Source organism: Camelus bactrianus, chromosome 3 (assembly GCF_048773025.1).
Source record: "Camelus bactrianus isolate YW-2024 breed Bactrian camel chromosome 3, ASM4877302v1, whole genome shotgun sequence".
Taxonomy (NCBI): domain Eukaryota; kingdom Metazoa; phylum Chordata; class Mammalia; order Artiodactyla; family Camelidae; genus Camelus; species Camelus bactrianus.
Window position 1 is genome coordinate 134,574,156 of NC_133541.1, and position 21,481 is coordinate 134,595,636.

Below are 21,481 nucleotides of genomic sequence, written 5' to 3' on the forward strand. Positions count from 1 at the left end.
CACCAACACTCAGGCAGTCTGCTCTGTCTGGGGCTCTGATCTTGAACCACCCCGCTCCCTGCCAGCCCAACACCTGGGACAGTGGAGCTAAGGCAAAGATCGTGCCTGCCTGTTTCCCAGCGTGTAAAAGGGGAATATGTACTCTTCCCAAGGTAGTTCTGAGCGACAACATCTGCGGGTGCTTGGTTCCCAGACCAACATAAAACCCTGCTCTGCTTGGGGGCAACAGGTGTGATACCCGTAGGGGTTCTGCAGCAGCATCGGATGGAGGGCTGGATCAGGGAGGTAAAACTTGAGCTGCGGGCCTTGAAGTGTTACAGAAGGGTACAGAGGCAGGACTGCCGCCTTCTTCAGGGTGCCACCAGAGGTAAAGCTTTTTCTCTCCATCCCCGCTAGGACCTTACCCTTTCCAGATCCCTCCCTTCTCTCTGCCCTTCCTGTCCATCTGTCTCCCTCCACTTTTTCCCTCCTCCCCTCCCCCTCCCATCTTTTCCCTCCCTCACTGCCCCACCTTCTCTCGCAGATCCCAGAGCGGATTGCTGGCCCTCCTGCGCATGGGCGGTCGGTGTCAGCTGGACGGCGGGTTGGAAGCTCCATCTCCGAGCCGGGGATTAGCCCCAAAGGCTTCTCAGCTCTGTCGCCCGGCAGGCCTTTAGCTCCTGCCCGGGGCCGGTGCCTCTGGCTGTGGAAGTGCAATGTGGGGTCTCCCGGGAAAGGGGTCAGGTGGCTGCGGGAGGGCGGTCCGCGTGTCACAGACCACGAGGGCGCGAGTCAGCCTGTGTTCAGCTGAATTGCTCGGGCCAGACCCCTCTGCCCGCGCCACCTGCCCCAGTGCCCCAGTGCCACAGCTTCCCGGGGCCAGGTGTGCACCTGCCGCCTCTCACCCAGCCGGGCTCCCCTCAGTCCGCTGCTGGCGTCCCCTTCCCCTCTCTCGCCCGCGAGTCCTCTCCTCCCGGGCTTCCTCTCCTCGGCCACCGGCCCGTTCCCACAACTGGGCGGGCTGCGTCCCAGGCGGGCGGGGTCTGCGGACCCGGACGGGGCAGCTGGGGCTGGGGCTGGGGATGGCCTCCGAGCGGGGCTGCAGCCCGCGTTTCCACCCATTTCCCTGCGCCGCGACTCCGGGGCTGCCCTGGTCTTCCTTTCCCGCTCCCTGAGGAACAGCTCAGTGGCGTCTGCGCTGCTCCCTGGGCTGAGAGCCTCTGGCTGTAAAGCCCAGCTACTGGTGGAGTCGGGAATAGGGATCCTCAGTGCCAAGCGAGCTTCTGTCTCCTCCCTCAGTGTTTCTGCCCCAGGTAAGTACCTTGAACACTTTCAGGTGTTATGATGGCGGTGCTTGTTGGTGTCATGTGTTTTTATAGTGAGAGGGATTACAGTGTTGAAAGCAGGGCTTGGTTCAGTTAAAAATGAGCTGAAGGCATAAGGCTGTGTCATCCTCCTTCCTTCCCTCTCCCAGGGTGAAACGTGTCACCATCGATTTTATAAAGACAGTTACATTCCCTAACTAGCCCAGCCCAGCTTGGTGTGTTAACAGGAACAGCACCACCAGAGGCGTTGGAGACCCAGGGACATTGCAGTCCTAAAGAGCTCCTGGCACAGTTTGGTTTGTTTTGGTTTTTTGTTTTTCTTAAATTGTGGGGCAGACTAAGTAGTATAGAGGGAAAAATAATTGTCAAGAAATATTTTTTCATATAACAGCTTTATTGTGATATTGTTCACACACCATGAAGTCCACCCATTTAAATGGTACAATTCAGCAGCTTTTAGCATATTTACAGTTGTGGAACAATTATTATCCTAAACGTTTTCATCACATCAGAAAGACCAGTGGAAATGAATGACCAATCCAGCCCTCCCCAGTGGTGGTTCTAAAGAAGTTTCTTGGCTATTCTTGACCATAAATTAACTTGTTACATTCCATGAAAAATCTGGTAGGAATTCTAATCAGAATTGCAATGAATCTGTCTATCAAAATAGGAAGAATTAATGTCTTTATGGCATAAACTTCTTCTACCCATGAATATAACTGGGACCCTATATTTTCATCTCTCCAGAGCCTGGCCCATGGGAAGTCCTCACTAATTTTTGGGCTTGTGAATGATGAGATTCTATACATCATTAGTTGCAACTGTAGCCTTTCACAGAAGAGAAAATTAACCTCAGTGAAGCCAAGTGACTCTCTGATGGTCAGAAAGAGTGACAGCCAGTGCTGGAGTGATCCAGTGGACTTGGTGCTTGCAACCAAAATTCTTCAGCAGCTACAGCTAAGGGGATTAGAGTGTTCTTTTATTTTTTCTTAATGGCGTTGCTTTTATTTTTACTTATTTTTTTAAATTAATTTTTATTGAAGTGTAGTCAATTTACAATGTTAGTTTCAGGTGTACAGCAGAGATTCAGTTATAAACATATGCATATGTGTATAAATATGTTTTAGATTGTTTTTAGTACAACTCATTACAAGAAATTGAATATAGTTTCCTGTGCTATATAGTAGGTCCTTGTCATTTATTTTATATTTATTAAGGTGTATCTGTTAATCCCCCCTTTCCTGCCTGCTAACCACAGTTGGCTTTCTATGTCCATGAGTCCATTTCTAGGAGCACCATTTTTCTTAGTAATATATGCTGGTTGGCTGCTTTCAGTTTCAGTAATTCCATCTGTGGGTGCTTTTCTTCTGGTGGCCTTTATGTGGTTTGTACACGTGGTAATAGAGGTCTGTATTTGGGAGAACTCCAGGCCTCGTGTAGTCCCTGGTACAGAGTTCCCACTGAGTTGATGCTTGAACTGGGAAAAAAACATAGTAAATGTTGGAATTTCCAATATGGTTGAGACTTCCAGGTTTCTATAACCTGCTTAGCCCACCTTAATATTGGCTGCACCCTTACTTGGTAATTTGGTGAAATTCCATGGTATGGTGGTGTAGAGACAGGGCCTTTAATGCTTATTCTCTTTCCTTTTTCTAACACTCATTCTCCTGGGTCTCCCAGATCCTCCCCCAGCAGTGCCCAGGGCTGGCTTGGTGCTGCGCAGAGGATATATTTATTAATAAGGACCTTTCCTCATCTTTTCTGAGCCTCCATTTTTTTCTCTGCACAATGAGGGCTTAGACTAGATATGTGCTTTTCAGTTTCTTTTTAAGCCATGTTTCCTTTGAGAAACAGAAAATGCAAATCACTCCTCCCATCCCAACCCTTTAGATTTTGATACAGCCTCCAAGGAGTGACATAGCACTTTGTGGAAAATTGATGTGATTGTGATTCCAGGTGGCACAGAAAAGACTCTTCAGAGATTTATTGCAGGGAGAGGGCAGGAAAGGTGCAGTATGTCACTTTCTAGTGTGAGCACTGGAGCAGTGGCTTGGATTTAAATACGGTGTCTGACGTGGCCTCTCTCTAATCATGTACAATGTGATAAACTTCTCTACCTCAGTTTTTCTTGATGTGTCAAGTTGGCGTGATAATATTTTAGGGCTTTTTTGAAACATTATACACATAATCCATTTGTGTTTCGGTAGAAATAAGACCTGCCCGGGATTCAGGGATTTGTTTAAAAAAAAAAATCTTGTCCATAGCAATCTGTCGGTGTGTATTTTGAATTTCCTGGAGGGTGAGGGTTGAGTCTAAAGTCCATCGTGGGACAGGTGGCCCATAGTTTTCTGTGCGCCTGATTGCCCCCTCCTCCCTAGTCCTCTTCCTCAGTCCAGGATTAATTTCCCTAGTAGATTTACACAGAGGTCTTGTGGAAATGGCTTTTCATTTTATTGTTTCACCAAGAAGGGCTGCCATCATGATCTCTGTGGTCAGGTTTTGAAGGGCTGCCATCATGATATCTAGTCAGGTGAAGGCTATGCAATTGGGAGTTTCTATTTAATAAAAAGAAAAAAATTACAAATAGAAAATTAGAACAAGGGTGATGACAGGAGCTCTTGGAAGTGGGCACCATTAGTTTTGTTAGCTTCAGGTGCAGTGGCCTCTTGCCACGAGGACCCATCCTCTTGCTCTGAAGTTGGAGGGACCAATGGGTTGAGTGGGAATGTTAACTGAGTGTATCTCATTTGCTGGGCATTGTCCTATTTGTGCTTTGTGTTCCTTATTTGAGACAGTGAGCTCATTTAACCTCAATAGCCTCTTTAAAAAATTAGACTTTTTATTTTGAGATATAATGTAGATTCCCATGTAGTTGTAAGAGGTAATATGGAGAGGGCCTATGGACCCTTTGTATAGTTTTCCTTAATGGTTCCAACTTGCAAGTTTGGGGTACAATTCATTACTGACTCACTAACAAGTTGAGGTTTGTTTTATTGCCCTAATTTTATTCACGATTAAACTGGGGCTTAGAGAATCACACAGGCCTGACCAGGTCACCCACATGGTTAGTGTCGAGACGGGTGGAACGTGGGCTTGGGATTTCCAGGCAGTACCATTATGATGGTCTGTGGCAGGGAGCAGCATTCACTTTGCTGGTTTATTCATTCATACAACAAACATTATTGAGTAACCTCTGTGGGTCAGATGCTTTCATAGGGTTATCTGATTCTTCAGCAGTCCTGAGAATCAGGTAATATTTATATTTTTTAATCTGAGAAATTTAGCTCTAAGAATTTATAACCCCCACAAAGGAAATATAGCTCATAAAGGAGCGATACTAAATTTGTACAGTCACCCCTTTTTATGCAGGTGGTACCCTAGGCATTTTACATTTGCAAACTTCTGTAATCCAGATATATTCATGTAAGAGAAAGATTTTTTTTTTAATTGAAGTATAGTCAAGTTTACAATGTTGTGTCAATTGCAAGGTTTTATTTGAAATTTGATTTAAAAAATATTTTTTCAGGAGGGTAATTAGGTTTATTTATTTGTTTCATTTTTTAAAATGAGGTACTGGTGTTTGAACCCAGGACATCGTACATGCTAAGCACGTGCTCTACCACTGAACTGTACCCTCCTCCCCAAGGCAAGTTTTCTTATCCATTATTCTGAAGCTTAGGAGTTCAAATAAATTGGATAGAAAACCAGATCTTTTGATCCCACTGTAGTCCTTTTCTTTATATTCTGCTGAAGGAGGTTGGGGAAAGCACTTCCTTTGTTCATTTCCTTATTCAGCATTTTTCAGCAGTGACTTTGCATCAGGGCCTTGGTAGGAGCTTGGAAACAGAAAACAAGAAATGACCCTTCTCTGCAGGGCAGGAAGCCTAGACCAAAAGCTGGGTAATGTGATCCGAGCTACGGTAGCCATTTGAAGACTCTGAGGACAAACTGTACCCCCGGATTTACTTGAGCTTCCCTTGCCTTCTGGTTGGTACACACCAGGTCACCGCAACCCAGATGGGCCTGCAGCCCACAGTACAGTATGTACCTCGATCTCCTCTCCCCTCTCGTCAGGGCCTGCAACATGAGCATCCCTGACTACGTGCAGTGTGCTGAGGACCACCAGACTTTCCCCGTGGTGGTCGAACACGTGGGGATCATCTCAGAGGAGAATTTCTTTTGCATCTATAAGTGAATCACCTTGGTGAGTCAGATCAGTCCGTGCGGCTCGCAGTGGGCAAACTGTATCCACTACAGGCACCACTATGCGCCCAAGAATGGGTGGAGCGACTTCCAGACCCACCGCAAGGTCTTGGGCCTTGTCATCATTACTGACTGCCTCTCGGCCAAGGCTTCGAAAAGCTCCACGTGCAGAGGAGCTGTATGGCACCACGCTCTATGACTCTCAGCTCTTTGACTTTCTGCTGCATGGGGAGGTGGCCGAGCAGCCGCGCACCGAAGTGGCCTTCAATTTACGAGGACTGCAGGGTGGTGGAGAAGAGGATCGACGACTTCACTGAGTCACTCTTCATCTTGCCCAAGTCCAAGTGGCTGGACGGTGCATCCGACAATTCTGGGGACAAGAGCCTCCTTCTCTGCATCCCATTTGAGAAGGAGGACATCATGGGACTGGACACAGAAAGCAGGTAAGTTTACCTGGAGGCCAGTCCACCCTGGCTGTGTGCCGGGTTTCTTCCCTACATCCAGAAAGGGATCAGCAAGGAAGAGGACTCTCTTGTAGCTAAGGGTGGAGGGAGGTGCAGCCCGCCGGTTTACAGACATTTAAAAGTGAATCCGCCTTTGTTTCAGAGAGATCCTTTTAGGGTTATTGTGGACACTTACTCCAGCTTTTCAGCCAGGACCCTGGTGGGACCCCTGGGGTTGCTGTCCAATAGAGTAGCCACAGCCACTGATGCTAGGAGAGCTGGGGAGGAGGCTGCTCTGAGCTGAGATTTGCTGTAGGTCAAATGAACATCAGACGCTGAGACTTGTCTAGTAAAAAGAATGTAAACTATCTTATCACTTCCTATATTGATTACATGTCAAAATGATAGTATTTTACATACAGTAGGTTAAGATTTGTTCTTAAAATCATTTTCTAGTATTTGTTTTTTGTTTGTTGGTTTGTTTCTTTGTTTACCGTTTTAAATGTGGCAACTGGGAAACTTTCTTTACATGGCTCTCATTTCATTTATGTTGGGCAGCCTGTCTTAAGATAGTCTCATCCCTTTGCTTGTAGATGAGATGCTGAATCCCGAGAGGCAGAACGAGGCGCTGGTTGAGCTGGGGCTGGAGCCGGTGTCTCCTGCCTCCCAGGCCCAGCACCTGTTCGGCTCAGGCCCTCTCTTCCTGCCCGACAGCCAGCATGCCAAGTTGGGACATCAGAATCACCGCCAGGGACCTCCGAATGAACTCCTTATGCAGGGAAAGGCGTATCACGGAGTATGGGAAAGAGCAGGGAAATGTTCATCCTCACTTTCTCCCTGTGATTAAGTCAACGGCCCCACTTTGTCTCGGAATTACAGACGAGCTCTTCTGGGCTGCCTACCCCCCCCACCATCTGCTCTGTTTCCCCGTGTATCTATAGTGCTGTCCATCGTGCAGAAGAGGGTGACATGCCTTTGCCGAGAGGTGGTCCCCCTTTGCTGGGGAGAGTGAGGGAAGCTGTGTGCCCACGGCCTACGGCCTCAGGCCTTGAGTCTGGAGAGTACTCATGGCGGTCTGACAGGTGACGGTTGGAGGACCTGGCACGAATGCCGGGCCCACTGTGGAGGCGGTGCTCTGTGATTCTTGAAATTAACTAAGATCAGATTCTACTTTCTGGTTGTTGGTAAGTTGGAGGAGAAGATGCCAGAGAATTGATAAAAAGAATGTCCAGACCAGCCCTGTGAGTGATAGGCACAGGGGACCCGAGTCCCCCACGTGTGTGAGGTGCCTAGCGGGCTCTGGATGAATTTTCTGTTCCTCCCGGACATAACTCTATGGCTTAAGGAAGAGGCAAGGCATGTCATGGCCTGTACTTGTCCTCACAGGGCCCTGTGATCTTCATGCCGCACTCCCCTTCTGCTCCTTGGAGATGAGGTGTCAGGTTTAGGAGCCTGGGCACTGCTGAGGGCATAGCTGCCAGCACTGTGCTACACCGAGGCTGGCTCCGTTCACCTCACATGTCACCTCCTGCTGAGCCCCCAGGCGTCAGTCAAGGTAGGTGCATAGGTGCAACATACGCAGAGACCACGTTCTCCCCCTGGACAGATTGGTTGGTGAGCAGTGGAAGCCTAGAGCCCTGCCCCAGCCCCAGGCCAGTGCCTCCTCTTTTGTCATAGGAGGCACTGGTGACATTTTTGCTCAGCAACTGCTTGGCTCTGACTCTGCAGACCCACCAGAGAATGCCAACTTGTTTTTGCCTTTTGAAGTCTGCCCTTGGGATTTGGCGGAGTAGCTGGATGTGTGCTTAGCCCATAGTGGTTGACACTGTCACCATTGTTTACCCAGAACCTCGTTTACCAGGCATGGCTCCCGGCATCAAAATACAGCAGCGCATTAAACCTCCCTCCTGGTGGGTCTGTCTGTTTTGGTACCATAAGGGCTCAGCCAGCATCTTAACGTCAGTGAGATAACGTGGCCAGTGAGCTCGGGTCAACCACATTGTCCTCCAGTCACTTTTACTCAATTTTTGCTTTTACTATTCCACAGTCATTAATTTTTTAAACAATGCTTTGGTACAGGAACAGCCTAATTCTCTCCTGCTACTCTTGGTGGAAGTGAGTAATACTGTCCAGCCTGAAATGCGACCACAATTTGTAGCTCAAAAGCTGCCTAGACGCATATAAGTGGAGTTTTGGTTAGGGGCGCTGATCACGTTGGGGTCCCCCGGCAGCGCCGCTCCCCTCAGGCCCCTGCCTTCCCTGGAGCAGGAGGTGAGTGTGGGTCTCACCGTCCCAGCATCCCTGGCCTCACACACTCACATAAATTCTTGTACATGCTGTCAAAATCATTTTTGTTCTTGTGTGTTTCTAATTTTCTCTTGTTCCTCTTTTCCTTTTTCTTTATTCTTTTTCTCTTGTACTGCCCAGTGAGCATGTTGTTGCGTCTGAAAATGTGGGCTGTGCACACCCTGCATTGGAAATATCCAGATTGCCCTCCGTACTGTCTCCATCGCTTTAAAGAGCAAAAACTTAACAGTTACATTGATCCATGTATTATCCTAGTCATTTTTTATTTTCTAATTTTTTGGAATATTTGCTTTGTTAGCACATCACCCACTGGTGTTTGATACCTGTTAAATTCCTTGCTTTGAGGAACCTGATTGGTCCTCCTTATATTTGGTGACAAATGCGCCCTTATTAAATTTGTTTGATTGTTTTGAAGAAGTGAGATGCGAATTGATTTAGGCGGCTGCTGAGGGATTCTTTTCATGGAGTATTTAAACTTGTAAAGTCAAATTCTGCAGCATCTTGCTCGATTCCTGCTTTTACACAAACGTGCTCTTCACGCGGTTCCTGGCTGTCACTGTGTGACGTGCGTGATGGCACTTCCTGGCCAGCGGTCACTGATGAGAAAGTGGCAGGCTCATGGGTGTGCAGCTGCAGGGGACGCTGTTGGAGGAAGCAGTCACCGTTTACTTATTTATTTTTTTTTTTTGCATTCAACATCCCTGTGCCATTTACTTTACTTTGCCTTCATAAAGTGGCTTAGGGGGGTCTAAAATCCGTGCCACTCTTGTGTTCCCTTTACGAGGCTGGTTTTTCTGAGTATCAGGAAAACATGTTCTTCTCCTAAGTAGCTGGCTCACCTGGATCTTTTTGACACAGCGACCGCTAAAGAGGACCGTAGCTTCCTCTCTTCTCCAGCCAGTGGGCATTCAGAGCCGGGTCTGTGCTTTGCCTCAGCAGCCGTGCAGGCCTCCCTGCCCCGGCCTTTACTTTTAACCCATGTTGGCATAAATAGCTGACTCCGTGTCTGTTGCAGCTGATGTCCACCACTGACGGCCGTGTAGTTAGTTTGCGGTAGGGAGTCTGCAACACCCCAACCAAACTTGAAGGAAGAAGTTTTGGCCGACATAGGACCTTGGATTCTCACCCCCATCATGGTTCATCTCACTCGGTGGAAGGGTTTGGCCACCAACATCATGCTGAACATGAGGCCTTGTTTCTCCTTTCATGCTCTGGTCCAAATGTGGACACTTCATTTATCACTGAATTTCTATCGCTTGAGACAGGCCATAATATCTGAATGAGTCCATCACATTCTGGTTGGGGAACAGAACAGAAGTAAGTGTCACAATTAGATGGAGTCTAGGCTGTCCGTGTTGGCTAATGCTGGCTGGGATCTGTGATGGCCGGGCTGTGTCCTGGACACAGGCCTTTCCCGTGGCTCCCGAGAGTCCACGGGTTGGAGTGAGAACAGCCTTGCCTGGGTTCCTCCATCCTCATCTGCTCACTGGCAAGTGTGTCTGCTAATTAGGAGCTCCCCCAGACCTCGGGCCCTTCAAAGCTCAGACCACGGGAGAACCTTGAGTCCCTTCTCCTGGGCCTCCTTTGTGAGAATCCAGTGCCTTCTGAGGTGACCAGTGGCAGGAGATGCCTCCCCATCCAGGGAGCACCCTACGGAGGACTGTTAGTCAGTGTACCATGCTGTGAACTTGGGGGGTTACGGCCATGGTCCCTGTAGAACCACATTTGAGATGGGCTTAGCGACGGAAATAATAGGACTGATTCCAGGGCAGGGATTAGGGGAGCGAACATTGGAAATTGAATGTGACCTCAAACACATAGTTGGGTGCTGGGGCTGTTACTAAAATGGGGAGTCTGGGAGGTACCTGCCAGGAATCGAATTCCAGAGTAAATGGTGAACATGAGGCATTTTTAAGATGCCATTTGTCATCCAAGTTAGGACTTCAAAGAGGCACTCGTGTCTATGAGATTGTGGCTCAGGTGAAGGAGCCGGACTATAGATACACGTTGGGAGTCGTCATTCTTAGCTGGTGTTCATAGCCTTGCATGTGAATTAGATCATCTCGAGAGCTGCAGACTGAGGCTGAGGGGGGGCAGGGCCCTGCCTGGGTTGGAGGAAAGCCCAGACCATGCAGCTTTGGTGTGTCAGTCAGCGGCATTTGCGATTTTCAGCCTAATGCCATTTATCTTTAAGGGGCCGGGGGGTGTGCAGGGCCAGCCAGGAAGAAATCTGAAGGGAGGGTCGTGGCCACGTGTGTGTCTTGGGAAGATGCAGATTCTGCAGGGTCCTGGAGGGTAGACTTCTTAGAAGCTGGAGTTGGAGTGAGGAGTGGGCAGAAGGTAGTCACACTCACCTGTGAGGGAGGGGGGAGTCCTTGGGAGTCCCCACCCTACCGGACTCGCTTTCCCATGAACAGAAGGCAATCATACAGAGTATCTGAAGTGAGAAAGGATGGGTGCTGGGAGGGGAGCCAACCTGGAGAATGGTGCTTGGAAAGTTCTGGAATAGTCTCCCTGGAAAATAGAGTTAAAAATACCCAGAATCTTAAGAACGTTGATAGTGACTGGGGAGGAAGCAGTTTTTCTGGCCTCCTAAGGGTAAGTCATGTATCCGGGGATACACAGAAAAATCAGGCATTCTGTTCCGTGGTCTTGATCCTTACCGGGGGAACAGTGCAAGTTTAAAGGGGGAGAAGGGCAGCGGAGGGAAACTAGCCAGGCCTCGTGTCAGGTACCAGTCGGCCGCCCTACTTGCGTGTTGAATTCACATCCATGCTTCCCAGGTGGGCGGTGGCAGCCCCCTTTTGCAGATCGGGAAGCCTTCTCAGAGGGTTAAGGAATTGGTCCGTTTAGTGGCTAGTAAATGCTGCAGCAGAATTCAAGCAAGGCCTTGTCAGACTTCAAGGGCATATTTTCTCTACTAATTCCGGTACCTCCCTGTTGAACCTGGAATGGTGAATTGGGTCAGTTTTGGAGCCTTTCAGAAAAAGTACGATTTAAGTGCCTCAGGACTGTTTCACAAAGCTCAGCGTTCTTTGATTTTTCTGAAGCACCGCAGTGCTTTTCGCCCCACAGTTGTTAGGTTTTCTCCATTCTCGATGACGTGGTTGCAAATCACGTACAGGTGCAAAACCAGACTTAGCAGCTTCTGAAGGGAAACTCTCCAGTTCTCCCTTGATCGGCTTTCTTCCACGGGATGTAACTGTGCTGCAGCGTAGGCCTGAGTTTTACTTATGGAGTGAGGGTTTAATATCCAAAGTTAGCATAAAATGGTCAGATGAAGAAAATCGACGTTGACAATTTATTTTTGGGTTTCATTAGACAAGATATACTATCAATTAATGACCCATATAGCAAATGAAATTGACTACAGAACATTGCATTTCTTACTTTCTATTTAGAGTTCTCTTACAGAATAAGGTTGCCTGCTTTGGAACATCATCTCCACCACCACGGCACCTATCAGTGTGTTGGTGTGATTGCATTTACGCAGTGAATGTAATCTGATCTTCGTCAGCCCCAAACACTCCAGTGAAGAATCACAGGCTGTAGCCATCTCTTGGTCACGCAAATACTTCTAAAATTATATGATGCCAGAAAAGAAGGAAGAGAGAGAGAGAGATTGCCTTTATCAAAGTTCCTTTCAATTCTAACTGCAAACTGTTGTTGAGCAGCTCTGGTTTCCTTTGGATATGAATATATACATTTCTTTGCATGTAATCTGGGTTTTGGACTAGAACACCAAGTTCTTGCTGTCCACAAGCCACAAAAACAGTAGCCAAATTGCACACGTGTGAAATTGTTTATACTTTTTCCTGAGAAAGTATCCTTGAATTTGGGACTTGGGCTGTGATTTTTGCTTTTTGCTTCCCGCACCCCTCTTGTAATCTCTCACTCCTTCCCACGTGGCCCCCAAGAGTTCGTGGTCTCAAAGGAGCGGGCAAACACCCAGTTGGTCACCATGTACTGCTGCTATAGATGAAGCCCAATCAAGACCTAAAGGACATTATCAGAGAGGACTTCCTGGAAGAAATGGACTCTATATTCATTTTTGAGGACAGAGTGTCAGCCAGGAGAAATAGTCAAGAATGTGGCTCAGGTGGCAGGTGCAGCCCTGGCAGATGCCTGGAGGCTTTTGGCGTGGGGAAACGGGGAGAGTGCCCTGTGTGGTCCAGGGTGGAAGGTGCCCCTGCTGGTGAGGACACTGGAGAGAGTCCGGGATGGAGGGCTTTGGAAGAGCTTGGGTTTTACTAGAACTGACACAGTAGTCAGTGAAGGGTGTCATCAGAAAGTGACCCTCAGGAAAGGTAATTCTGGTTTTTCTTCTGATATTCTACAGACACAAGGGTCGGGACGGGTGAGAGTAGGTATATCTGTCTCTTTGAGACCCACCCCGTCAATCATTTATTCATAACACGTGCACTTCTTTGTGTCTAGGGGAGAGAGGGTGGAGCCACATTAGTAAGCAAAATGTATTTGCTTCTTGTGAGCTTAGCATTGTCAGAAGTTGACTTAGCCTAGAATGTTCTAGGAATAGAGGAACAAATTGTGGTAGTTGGAAGGAGGGAAGGCTTCCTTGGGAAACAGTCAAAATGAGCCTGGAGACAAGTGGGAAGTAGGAGCAAGTCAGGGGGCCCCTGAGGTCACTGGGGACCTGTGTACTGAGGTGAGGCTGGGCAAGCAGTGTCTGGGGTGGGGCTAGAATTCCACCAGGGAGCCTCTGAAGGGTTTGAAGTGGGGGTGATGTAATCAAATTTGTGATTTGGGAAGACTGCTGTGGCTCTCTGTGTGTGTGTGTTTGTAGCAGGGAAGAGGGGAAGGGTGCCACCAACAGGGGGGGTCATTAGAAGAACATTCACAGGCTGGGAGAGAGGCGTCGGGACTGCTTGGGGACGGCAGGGGCAGTGTGGATGCTGGATTTCCTTATGGGGAGGGCTTGTTATCAGGGCGAACCTAGAGGCGACTTTTGGCTGGAAGGAAACAGATGGAGGCTGCCAGGTGGACTTTCCTCTTCTCTCCTTCCCTGCCTTGTGTGATGATCTTAGCTCAGCCAACTTTTGGAAAAGAAGAGCTAAGTTCCAGGGTAGCCCAGGACTTTGTTGAGCTCGTTCGAGTGAGATCTGATAGGATATAAGTTTGTGTTCAGATCTGCATGTTCACTTAGCAAGAAACGTCCCGTCATTTCGATTTCTATAGGGGTTTTTATTCTTGATAAAGATTGCTTTCTTGGTGAGAGGAAATTTAATACAGCTGTTGGCTTTCTCAAAAAAAATCATATCTTTTAAGAACTTTAATATTCAAAACAATAGGAATATATTTAAATGTTAAAGTAAGTCTTTGGTGCAGTTTCTTTGCTTTCTGAGCTAGTGTGGAGTTAGAGCCTTTGCATTACTTAAGAGCACATACTTGTCAGTATTTAAAGAGCTGTTAGTGAGCGCCCCAGGCCCCACCTCTCAAAACATCATTAAAGTTTGCTCTGAAATAGTGAGGTCATAAAGGTCTTATTTGCAGAAAGCAAACAGTTGGTTTATAATATGCAGCATAGCTCCCTTTATAAAATAATAATAGGTTCAAAATTAAGAAAGTGGAGGATAATTGATTTTTTTAAAGCTGAAACATAAACTTTCTTGTGCTAATGTTGCAACTGGAAATTTTGAAAAGAAAAATCCTACTGTAATATCATCTACGTGGAATACATATATGACTTTCACATTTGAAAAGTAACTGCGCGGTGGTTTTTGAAGTCAGGAGAATTCCAGCTCAGATACTGACAGTGATGGTTGCTGGCTTTTAATGGAAGGGCCTAAATTTGCCTTCTTAACATTTTTTTTTTTTTTTGGAGTGAAAAGTTTGAGTAGTGCTTTGCCAGCATGATTTTGGGGCAATTTGAGGGCAGATGTCGTGTAACAGCAATGAGATATTTCCATGCATTTTATTTTCCGGACATCACCAGGGCACATGTGGGGTTTGTGCCTGCAGGCTGGAATGCTGCTGGACTCCCTGATCCATCACCGTTATGTCCTGGAGCTGCTCCGGTCAGTGAATGATTTTCTGTGGCTTCTAGGTAATGTGGTGTGAGGCAGATGATCAGATGTGCAGTTAAAGTACTATTACTTGAAATAAGAGTAACCTAGAAACATGGCTCTAACAATACAGTGTGAGGGAGAATTGGCTGAGCTGCTTGCAGTGGGGAGACTTCTCAGGTGACTCCCTCACCGTGATTCTTGCCAGTATCCGCCCCAGCCCTGCACGGTAGTCCTGCCGAAGCAAGCATGCTCTTTGCTCAGAAACGCACTGAATTTCCTTGTGCCTCTGTTTGTTGGCTTGTTTTTTGAAAGCACGTCTTGCCCTTTGCTTAAATGCCATCCATGGTAGTCACTTCTTACACTCATTCTACTGGACTTCATTCATAAATAGCTGCTGAATGGAAGAACAGAATGTAGTATCTCCATGTAGTGGAACATTATTCACATGTAAGAGTGAATAAAAAAGAAAAAACAAATAAAGAGGAAAATGAAAAAGGCCACCTGTTCTGGGAACTCCTCCCTGACTGTTCAACCCGCACTTTTCCCTTTGAAACCCAATCACTTATGCTCCACCGTACTCTTTTTGATAGTACTTACTACCTTCTAATAAACTTCAACGTTTTCAAAAAAAAAAAAAAAAGAGAGAGAGAGATGCTGATACCACTTCAAAATGGACAAGCCTTGAAAACAGCATTTTAAGTGAAAGGAAGCAGACACAAACGGCCACATATTGTTGATTTCAGTGATCTGAAATGCCCAGAAAAGGCACATGCAGAGGCAGAGAGCAGGTGATGGTTGAAAGGGGCTGGGTGGAGGGGGATTAGGGAGTGACTGTTAGTGACAGGAGGTTTCTTCTTGGGTGATGAAGTGTTCAGGAAATAGATGGTGGTGAGGGCTGCACAACTGTGAGTGTGCAGAAGACTGCTGAGCTCTGTCTCTGGGAGTGCCTGTGGTTGGGGTGGCTTTATTTTGTTCTCATCGTGCAATGAGAAGACTCATCTGCTGCTGTGGCCGTGCTACTCCCGTGAGTGGTGAGGGTCAGAGACTTTGTAGAGTCATGTTTCTTTTTTTTTTTGCCCCTTGCTGAGTGTAGGCAAAAAAGGTTTAAGCCTGAGAAAGTGCTCCATCTGCAGAAATGTCTTTTAGTTTTGCATGGTGTAAAAATCTTGAGAGCTTTTTAATCGTTGAGGACAGCCTGTGGGGGGAAACAGCCCGTGAAGCCTGGGTGAGTCCCGGAAGAGCTGCGCGTCCCTCCCTGACACGGGTGGGGATTTCACCCCCGTTCAGGCAGTGAAGGGCCCAGACCCGAGAGCGGAGTTGACAGTCGTGAATATTTACGTGAATCCGCTGCTTCATCTTGGATATTAATTTCAAGCTGAGTCAGTTTGTGGCGGCAGCCTCATCCTACATCAGGAATTTATAGTATCTGCTCTTTGAGGTGAAGACCTGACAGACTTGACTATTTAACAGTCTCCCTTGAATTGATATCTCAGATTACTTTGTCAAAAGCAAAACAGCAGAAATACAGACGTCCTTTTATGCCAATGTGACCTGGAAAGGGTTTAGTCTCTGTGCCTCAGTGGCCTTATCTGCGGGTGGGGATGATGATAACAGTGCTTCCCTCAGAGGGGCTGGTGAGGGGAGAGTTAGAAGCACACATGGAGGACTTACACGAGATTCTCATGAATGACCGAATTTAGTGCTCTCAGCCTGTTCAGGCCTCAGGAGCAGAGATGTTAGAACAGAGCAGTCCTAGCGGGAGCTCGATCCGTGTTGGCAGGTGTTACGATCAGTATCACCTCTGTGGGTTATCAGGTAGTTTTAAGACTTGGTAATATGAATTCATGAATAATGTTAGAAGACTAGACATCTCAGATCCTGTTACATAGTTCTCAAGATTTCCTCTGAGAAATGGATGGTTTTTTCCCCATCTTAAATCTGAGATGAGTCTCTAAAAAATTCTGTATTCCTCCATCTTTTTGCTTTAATTCTCCATTTCTTAAAAAAGAAAGTTTTTAAATGGAGTTTATGGGGACTGAACTGAGGGCCTCATGCATGCTAAGCACATACTCTCCCAAATGAGGTATAATCTCCCAAATGATTTTTTTTTTAATTTACTTTCTTAGTATTCAGAGGTTAGAGGCCTCTAATTCTTTTTCTGGAGACTTGTCCATGAACCTGTAAATCTATAATTAATGGACAAAACTTGGTTTATTAAAAAAATCAATAGAACATTCTGCAATCCATCCAAAAGGAAATGCTGATTGAATTAAAATGTTTCTCCTTTAAGGTGATTTCTCCTTTTTGGTCTAGCTTAATTTATTAACAGCCATCCTCATCATCATAATGACCAAACTCGCTCTGAGTGGACACCTACCTAACACTAAAATGCTTTCCTCATGTTTTACTTCATAGCAGGTGTTTGAGGGTAGGTATCACTGTCTCCTTTTTTGCAGCTGAGGGATTGAGAGATGAAGCAGCTTGTCCTAAATCACACCCAGCTGGCGGTGGCTAGCTCGGTGCTGGAACCCAGGCTGCACAGGATGCATTCTTAATTGCTCCTCTAATCAGCCTCCCGTTGAGTGGTTACCCGAACTGCTGTGACTCCATAAATGGCCGATTTTAGTGATCTCAGCCTTATGAGGCCTTCAAAGGAGAGACACCAGTGAGAATGTGAGACAGAGTGTCATAAATTAAAATTGTACATTTTCACAAATGTTTAATTCTCAGGTAATTACTTAAAAAGTTAATTTTTTTTAATTTAGTGGTCTGTTAGCACAAAAAACAAAACATTAAAAACAATTATAGTGCCAAAGAGAAGTGGGCTTTGAAAGTCCAACCATTGTTAATGATGTTACTTGTTTTTCTCTAGTGGCCCTTTTCGACAGAAATACTTACAAAGACTGAATTGGTTTTATGTAGTCTTAATATGGCAGAAAAGATTGTCAGTGAATATTATAAGTAAAATCTTTACTCTTTTCTTCCCTGATGGTGAATATGTAAGTTGTTTTCATGGCTTAAGTACATTTCCTTATTTGTGAAATTTGAGTAATATCGTTTAACTTGTCTGACTGTGAGAGTTAGACGTCTTGTATACAAAGAACCCAAGAGGTGCTTAATAAAAATGTGCTGTCAGAATGACAGATATTTTAGAAGGATCAACTCTGAATACTAAAGAGTGTCGCTTATTTCTGATGCATATTCAATATTTATAATATTTATATATATGATATATTTGAATATGGTTTAAATTAACAAGGATTCATTTTTTTTTTTAGTGTAGTATGAAGTTTTAATGAAATCTGTATCATACTAGTGAGACAGGGACTAGTTACATTGCCTTAATCAGACGACCTTGAATATTATTTACACAGAATATTTATTGTTACAACTCAGAATTCATGTTGCCGTGTAACCATCCACACAGACATTTAAATTCGTGGGATTCTGACCAGATACATTAAGTTTAGTAAAATCCACATTGATCATTTTCAGGGAATAATCTTCTCTCTTTTGTGATTAAGCAAAATTTTGATTTTTTTTCCTGCACTCTTAACAGGTTTAAAATATCAAAACATTGATTTAACAAGTCACTTTTTTAATAGAATAAAGCTCATGCTGTTTTATTATGTAAATAAATGTTTTTGTATTTCATCAATCTTGTATGATATCCTGGCTCTTTGAGAATTATTTTGCAAGATACTTAGATAACCTACTGTTGGAAAAATACAAACGTGACTTTTATGAATATAGGCCTAGTACAGATCTGTTGGTTTATGCTACAGTGCAAGACATGAGGCCTGGGAGAGCTTTGCTGCCGATTGCAGGACAGAACCCATGTCTCAGTTTCCCCTCCTGTAAAATGAAGTGGCTGGACTGGATTCTTTCCTCTTCTAAGATGAGTTTCCATGAACCTATGTCTTTTGTTTATATTCAGGAGTATTAGAAATATCAGATTAAATACTGAATACCCTTCCCTTCCCCCGAAGCAAAGTGCAGTATGTGCTACATAAGCTTTTAGTTATCTGATTCTCTTTTCTGATCCTACAGGCAATTTTTGTGTTGCATCTTTCCCGGCAACCTGGAAGCTCATTTTAGCCATAGGTGGCGCTGTTGCACCTTCTAACAGTCTTAATATTCCTTTTGAAAAAGAAGGCTTAACAAATGTTATTTTGTTTTGATTCCGTTGCTTAATGCTTCAGAATAGCACAATGTCCATTATGTCTGTCTACCTGGAAAAATTATTCTGCTTATGTCTTAGACTTATTCTGTCATCTCGCTGTGAACATTTCAGACTTGCTGTGCAAACAATGGCAAAATCGGTCTTTTCTTCCAGTGTTAGAAGTCAGTGAGCCGGGATTTTATAAAACAGCTAGAAGCGGCCTCTGGAGCACCTTAAAGCTGAAAAGTGTATTGAGTTCCTGAGTATTGACTCCGCCGCTGTGTGTTAATTGGTGGTAGGAGGTTTGGTACATATACGAAGGGGTGTAGATTTTTGAGTTGGGTTTGCGTGCACGTGCTGCCACTGAGCCACGTGAGCCTGAGTCAGTTTGCTCTGAGTTTTTCCCTCGTCTGTGAGATGGGGACATTCATATCTGCTTTGTAGAATTGTGAGAATTAGAAATTATGTAAAGTGTTTACCACAGTGGGTATGTCAAGAGGGCTCATAAACTTTAGCTGCTTTTTTGTGTGAAGCCATCATTTGAGAGTCTTTGGCAATTACTAAGAAACAGGAAAATAACTAAAGCTGGTTTTATGCTGAAAGATATTTGAGGAGGTTCCTTAGTTCCTATACCCATAATTAAGCATCAGCAGAGTCAGAACTGTTACACAGTCTCCCTGAACCAACGTTAAGCCACAGAATTCTTTGTTACTTCATATATTTTGGGGCTTAAAGGGATCCAATACTTATACACATGTTGTCTCCAGCAGCCAACTGAGAGATGACACAAAAGAGTAGGCAGGCGATAAATGTCTTATTTGTTACTGATGAAGCCACGTTCTCCATGAACTTCAGGGCTGTGGGAAAATGCGTGTCATGATACTGTGTCCCAGAATTAGAGACTCACCCTGTCCCATGTAGCTCTGTGACACAGCGAGCCTTCCCTTGAGAGGACCTGCCCGTTCATGCACAAGGCTGTCCTACCATGGAGCCGAGCATCCCAAGTGCTTCCCAATGGTGATCAACACTAGAGTGAAAGGAAGGGTTTCAAATGCCCTGCTTGTCTCCCCGGACTCACACCTCACTCTGTTAGTGTGAGGAGGGCTAGCTGTTGGCCAGGGGCCAGGGGTGTGAATGGAGAAGCACTCTCCATGGCCCAGAGGAGTGGTTAGGAGGCATTCCCTCCCTCAGTTTAAACAGGTGGTGGGATGGAAGAGAAGGGTCCTCCCCAAGAGTTTATAAAAGAAGAAATAAGGATTTTCTTTGGGACTTAGACTAGCCAGGAAACACATAAGATGATTAGAATGGAGACTTGTAAATCACTTTGATATTAAGTTGACATTTGTTGAACACCCAAAATGTGCTACATTCTTTTCTGAGAGTTTTACAGAAATGAATCTTTCAATCTTCTCAACAAGCGAGTAAGGAAGGTTTGATTGTTATCCCAGTTTTACAGTGTGGAAATTGAGGCACACAGAGGGTAAGTTGGCCAAAATCACAGAAATAGTAAGTGGCAGAGCTGGTATTTAAACCCTGGCTTACTGGTTTGAGGCTCCCAGAGATGGGCTTTGGGTGTTTAGAGTTATCTGCATCCCTGAATCTTTGTACATCTGTGCATATGTTAGCCCAGAAAGGACAGGGAAAGGAGAGTTACACAGATGCGCATAGTCATGTCTTGGCCACTGTCCACAGAGAGTGCATCGTGATTGGCGTTATTTGTTTTCCAGGCAGTAGATCAGTTCTTATAACAGAAATTTAGTCCATTGAGTTAATCTAGAAACCCTTCCTGCTCTGTTTCTGTCCATGCTTGCCATGTGACTGCCTCCCCGTGATTAGGCCATTGAGAAAATGTACTCATGGTTGAACTCTGATATTTCAGTCTGGTTCATAGTTTCACGTCTTCTGTTACATTAATAAGTTAAGTTTCTGGTTTTCTTTCATCAGTGTGTCATGAGTTTGGTTAATGTGAAACAAGTCCATGGGAGCCCACGGGTGATGACGGTATAATTTCTGAGCACGTTGTGGCACTTCTACCCTTGCAGACCTGGCGGGAGTATGTCCGCCTTCCTCACTGATTTCCCCCAACAGCAGGGTCCTCTCCCACCCCCGCATGTGAGGCTGGGAGCTCTCTGAGTAGGCCAGTCAGAGGCCAAGTCCACCAATCAGAAAATGATGAAGTACCTGGAAGTGGTTTTAATAGAAGAAAAGGGTTTCCAGGTAGTCCAATGGGCTGTTCGAGCCCGTTTGGTGAAAAGCTGTCCAGTGTCTGTGGTTGAGGTGCTTCTTTGCTGTTGAAAAGCCTGGATTAGATGAAGGGATTTTAAAAAGCAGAAAAAGGAGTGATTTCAGGTGAGAAGTGATGGATGACCACCTGTGTGAGGCATAGACAGGGTCTTACAAACTTCTTAAAATAACTTTAAAAGCTCTTCCATCTGAGTGCATTTCATATGGGGTCCAGTTCATCACTGGTCACCCTGAGAGGGCAAATAATTGATGATGGCAGAAAGGACACGGAGGTATCAAAAAGGTCTCAGTCATTTTCCCTTTTTAAAGGATGTGGCAAAGTGTAATATATTTGAGCTGGTTTTTCACTGAACAATTTTTAGTGTTTTCTGGGACTCCCCAATGCCCCAAGGTTCCATGCAGCTGGGTGTCCCCTCAGAGCAGGTCTGTCAGAGCTTGCCCTGGGTTGACGTGGTGTCACGGGGAGCAGGACGGTCAGAGTCCCCGGATCTTCCGAGCTCCGTCTCCTCATCCTCAGTGCCGGGTTTCTCATCCGTGTCTACTTAGGGTTGTTGAGAATCACACGTGATGGTTCAGGTGTGATTTGTGATTGTCTCTGTGATTGGCATATAGTCAATATTTGAAAGAAACACTTTTCTTTTAGTATAATTGTAGCACATAGATTGCAGTGCTTTTTAGTCTGATTTTTTTTATATAACTTTATTCTTATTTTTAAATATGCACTTATTTTTATTTATTTTTTTGGAGGTACTGGGGACTGAATCCAGGACATTGTTCATGCTAAGCAGGTGC

General features: G+C 45.5%; 1 long non-coding RNA gene across 5 annotated transcripts in view; it reads left to right on the forward strand.

Annotated features, from left to right (window-relative positions):
* The window catches only part of LOC141577150 (uncharacterized), a 115,468-nt gene that overhangs the window by 53,529 nt on the left and 40,458 nt on the right, over positions 1-21,481 (forward strand). For 3 of the 5 annotated variants that reach the window (XR_012505782.1, XR_012505781.1, XR_012505785.1), the window contains exon 1: positions 2,529-5,950. The exons of the other annotated variants lie outside the window; for them this stretch is intronic. This is a non-coding gene — a long non-coding RNA (uncharacterized LOC141577150). Of the gene's footprint in view, positions 1-2,528; positions 5,951-21,481 lie in introns of those variants that run through there. 5 annotated transcript variants of the gene reach the window in all.